Source organism: Mus caroli, chromosome 11 (genome assembly GCF_900094665.2).
Source record: "Mus caroli chromosome 11, CAROLI_EIJ_v1.1, whole genome shotgun sequence".
In the NCBI taxonomy this organism is placed as follows: domain Eukaryota; kingdom Metazoa; phylum Chordata; class Mammalia; order Rodentia; family Muridae; genus Mus; species Mus caroli.
Window position 1 is genome coordinate 93,129,703 of NC_034580.1, and position 5,542 is coordinate 93,135,244.

Below are 5,542 nucleotides of genomic sequence, written 5' to 3' on the forward strand. Positions count from 1 at the left end.
CAGGGTTTCTCTGTGTAGCCCTGGCTGTCCTGGCACTCACTTTGTAGACTAGGCTGGCCTCGAACTCAGAAATCCACCTGCCTCTGCCTCCCGAGTGCTGGGATTAAAGGCGTGTGCCACCACGCCCGGCAAGTTTTTTCTTTTTAATGATCATATTTATTTATTTTATATGTGTATTTGTGTATGTGGATGCACGCATGGACATCAGAGGACCACTGTGGGAGTCAGTCCTTTCCTTCCTCCCTGAGGACCCAAGGGATTGAATATGGGTCGTCAGGTTTGGTGACAACTGCCTTTACCTGTTGAGCCATCTCTCAGGACTCCTTTCCCCATTCAGTGACCATAACTGGCTGTCCAGAGTCAGGGCTGTCTGAGGCAGCTTCCTTAGGGTCTATGACAGAGCAGATTCTTTTTGTTTGCTTGTTTTGTTTTGTTTTTTCATGATGACGTTTCTCTGTGTAGCCTTGCTTGTGTAGCCCTGGTTGTCCTGGAACTCACTCTGTAGAACAGGTGGACCTGGAACTCAGAGATCCGCCTGCCTCTGCCTCCTGAGTGCGTGTGTCTCCTGGTGTAGATTCTTGAAAGAAGCTCTATGGCATCACATACCAACATTGATAAGTTTCTCACCTGAGGCTAAATCCTATTGGCTCCTTCTCTTCCAGCCTTGCTCCCCCACACTCTGACGCCCCAGATCCCTGCATGTGTAGGAAGTCAGGGGGACTTCTTGCTAAAACTTCTCTTCCTGTATGGATTGCTCTGCAAACAATTCTGCTTTGCAAATTAAGTGGGGACATGAGGGGTGTTGGGAGAGAAGGGCACTAGAGACCAAACTCTCCGGGAATCTCTGTGGCCCATCACCTAGACAATCTTCATTTCTTTATTCCTTCCTTTGTTTTTGATAGAACATCATATAATGCATATATACGTAACAGGCTGGCTTTGAACTTGGTACGTTTCTTAAAAAAGACCTCTTCCTCCTCCTATCTTTCAAGTGCTGGGATTACAGGCATGCCCCCCTTTGGCCAGTGTTACAAACTTCTAGAGACCTAACCTAGTACTTAAAGCATGCTGGACAAGCATTTAAAACAGCTGAGCCACACCCACTGGCCCCTTTGTTTTTTAAAACAAGGTCTCACTTTGTAGCCTGCATCAGCCTCAATTTCTTCTACCTCAACCTCCCAAATACTGGGATGATAGGTGTTAGGCACCATGCCCAGTCCAGACTTTTCTTTAAAAACAAGGAAACTCAGGCTGGAGAGATGGCTCAGTGGTTAAGAGCACTGACTGCTCTTCCAGAGGTCCTGTGTTCAATTCCCAGCAATCACATGGTGGTTCACAGCCATCTATAACGGGGACCATCTGTAATAGGATGCGATTCCCTCTTCTGGTGTTTCTGAAGAGAACAGACAGTGTACTCACATACATAAAATAAATTAACAACAACAAACAAACAAAACAGAAACAGAAAGAAGGAAAGAAAAAAACCCTGAGAACCTGTAAGGGACATTCCCAAGGCCATTAAGCAGCAGATAACACTGCTGGGAGCAGAATCCTGTACTGGGCATCCATAGCTCTTCTCTTGGCCTCTCTAAGGTTCCTCTGCCGTGCGAGCGTGTGTGTGTGTGTGTGTGTGTGTGTGTGTGTGTGCGTGTGCGTGTGCGTGTGCGTGTGCGTGTGCGTGTGTATGTGTGCATGTGCGTGTGTGTGTGTGCGTGTGTGTGTGCATGTGTGTGTGTACGTGTGTGTGTGTATGTGCATGTATGTGTGTGTACATGTGTATGTGTGTGTGTGTGTGTATGTCTGTGTCTGTGTTCATGAGACCTCTGATTCTGTGTGCTGATAGAGAAGAGGGTAATGAGAGACTCATCCCATTTCTTGGTATCACTGGCAGTTAGATGGTAGGAAAGCAGGCCTAAGATTCAGTTAATGCTCCTCCCCCGAGGAGCTTTTTCTCTTTTTAAAAGCTTTTTTCTAAGAGAAGCTAACATTTGTATAGTGTTTTATAATTTGTCAAGGGTTTTTATTTTTCCCCCCACCTAATCCCCACATAAACCCTGTCAGAGTGCGATTATGACTGACCCACTTTTACAAATGGTACAGGAGTCCAGAGATGGTGACAACTGAGACAGACTCTCACTGTGTAGCCCAGGCTGGCATTGAACTCTTGATATTCTTGTTCTCCGGTGCTGAGATTAGAGGTGAGTATTGTCATGTCTGGCTTCACTGTGGAACCCTGGCTAGTCTGGAACTCTCAGACTGGCCTTGAATTAATAGAGATCTATCTGCCTGCTTCAACCTCCCAGCCACTGGGATTAAAGGAGTATGCCATTACTTCAGCCTTTGTTTGTTATTATTTTTGGAGTAAGGTCTGGCTATATTGTCCAGGCTGGGTTTGAACCCTTGGGTTCAAATGATTTTACTGTTTCAGCAGAAACCTGTATGCTTGAATGGTCTTATATCTCCAAGCCTTGGATCATTAGACACAGATGAGCCACAATGGTTAGAGAGACAGGGACAGTGTGCTGTATCATGAACCTTGGCCAGTGTAGAAGGGACTAGGTGAACCTCAGACTTACTGTAGGATCTCTAAATCTTTTTAACTAAAACTTAAAACTTTTTAACTAAAGTACTAGGTTCCAACCACTGTAGTACACACATCCCGGTCTCAATTTATAGTCTAGTCTGGCCTAGAACTTACAATTCTCCTGTCTCAGCCTCCACAGGTTCTGGAGTTACAGGCATGTACCACCATATTTGGCTTATAAAAAAGAGGCTCTTATATAGCCTTTTAAAAAATGATTTATTATATGTCTATGAGTGCTCCATCTGCCTGTACACCTGAATGGCAGAAGAGAGGAACAGGTCTCATTATAGATGGTTATGAGCTACCATGTGGTTGGTGGAATTGAACTCTGGACCTCTGGAATAACAACTAGAGCTCTTAACCACTGAGCCATCTCTCCAGCCCCCTCTTGTATATATCCTTTAACAAAAAAGAGGTGAAGGTGTGATGGTTGCTTTCAAAGTTGATTTGGCACAAATTAGAATTACCGTGTGGGGGCTGATGAGATGGCTCAGTGGGTAAGAGCACCCGACTGCTCTTCCGAAGGTCAGGAGTTCAAATCCCAGCAACCACATGGTGGCTCACAACCATCTGTAACAAGATCTGACTCCCTCTTCTGGAGAATAAATAAATAAATCTTTAAAAAAAAAAAAAAAAAAGAAGGATGCATTGCTGAGTGAAGATTTGTGTTTTGCTCAGTTTGTCTTCTCTTGAGTTCATTTGCTCTGTTTGCTGTTTCCTTGGCTGATTTTGAATTAGCATTTCTAGGCTTCTGCCATTGACTGGTCAACAGCTAACTGAGTTTTTGGTGCAAGATTGGGACTGCTTAGGTACCCAGGCCCCGCAAGGACTGAGCAGGTATGTGGTTCTCAGCCTCTCAGGAGTGAGACAACTGCTGTTACTATTTTGTTCTTTATATATACATATATGATACACACACACTCACACATATATATATATTAAATATTCTATTGGTTCTGTTCCTCCAGAGAACCCTGATGAGGCATAGAAACACTTCTAGCTGGGAGTCTTGGAGGCAGGAGGATCATGGGTTCAATGCCAGTCTTAGTTGCATAGGGAGATGGACCTCAAAACAAAGCCCAACTTAACTGTAATGGAAATCACACAAAAGATTTTTTTTAAATTATTTATATACTTATCTTTGATACAGGGTCTCACTATGTATCGCTGGCCATCCTGGAACTCACTATGTAGACCAGGCTGGCCTCAAATTCACAGAAACTTACCTGTCTCTGCTTCCAGGGTGCTAGGATTAAATTAAGGTTTCTTTTTAAATAGTTTTCCCAAACAAAAGGTTTAGGCCTGGATTATTAAGGAAACAGAGAGAGATGATATTTCCTTTTTCTATCCTCCCTCCCTCCTCCCTCTCTCCTTTCCCTCGCCCTCTTTTATTTTACATTGAACTGTAAAACCCAGTTACCCCACGGCTGACACAGGCAACCTCTTGGGGTACAAATAAACCAACCTAACAGCAGAGGGCGCTGTAGAGCTGCGTTCCTTGCCTCCATTGCCTGAGCCAGGGATTCTGGTTTTTATTTTAGGCAGCCAGTGTTCTGGGGTTTTATAGCACCTAACTTTCTTTCCTTTTCTCTTTCTCTCTCAATCTTCTTTCTTTTCTCTTCTTCCCTTCCTTCTAGAAATCTCGAGTGAGATGAGAAGGAGCAGAGGGAGCAAGGATAGAGAAGAAAATCTTTGCAGCCAGGCAACTAGTTGTGAATTCCATGGCATGGTTTTGAGTCGATCAACCATAGCTGAGTCACTCCCTGCATGTCAGTTTGTTTCTTCATTTACAAGAGTGGCTGCGAATTCTGCAGAATTCGAGGTGGATTTGAATCGTGGGTCGTTCATGAGGCTTAAGGCTGTCTGACAATTCTGTATTTCTATATCAAGGGCCTACTTCATGTCAGTCATTGACGTTACCTTCTGACATTAGAGAGGCCGTGAGGGACAGAGAACAAACACTGCCTTCCGGAGCTTATATTTTACTAGAGGAGGCAGATTTTTTTTTAAAGATTTATTTATTTATTTTATGTATACGAGTACACTGTAGATGGTTGTGAGCCCTCACGTGGTTGCTGGGACTAAAACTCCACACACTGTAGCTGTCTTTAGAGGGTGTCAGATCCCATTACGGATGGTTGTGAGCCACCATGTGGTTGCTGGGATTTGAACTCAGTACCTTCAGAAGAGCAGTTAGTGCTCTTACCCGCTGAGCCATCTTGCCAGCCCCAGATTTTTTTTTTTAAAAAAGATGTGTTTATTTATTTATTTTAAAGACTTATTTATTATATGTAAGTACACTGGAGCTGTCTTCAGACACTCCAGAAGAGGGAGTCAGATCTCATTACAGGTGGTTGTGAGCCACCATGTGGTTGCTGGGATTTGAACTCAGGACCTTTGGAAGAGCAGTGGGTGCTCTTACCCGCTGAGCCATCTCTCTAGCCCCTAAAGATTTATATTTTATTGTTATTATCTTTGGTTTGTTTGAGACATGGTCTCACTATGTAGCTCAGGTTGTCCTGGAGCTCACTATGTAGACCAGGCTGGCTTAGAACAGACAGAAATCCACCTGTCTCTGCTTTTTGAGTTCTGGGATTAAAGGTGTGCACTACCATACCCTATTTTATTTTTGTTGTTTTTTTTTGTTTTTGTTTTTGTTTTTGTTTTTATCTTTTTTATGCCTTTGATGGCTGACATATTTGCTTGTCTATTTACCATGTGTGAGTCCGATGCCCAAGGAGTCCAGAAGGGGGCATCTGATCCCATGGAGCAAGAATTAGACCTTTGTGAGCCACAGTGTAGGTGCTGGCAACTGAACTGGGATCCACAAGAAGAGTAAGCAGTGCTCTGTTTTTTTTTTTTTTTAAAGATTTATTATTATATCTAAGTACACTGTAGCTGTCTTCAGACACACCAGAAGAAGGCATCAGATCTCATTACAGATGGTTGTGAGCCACC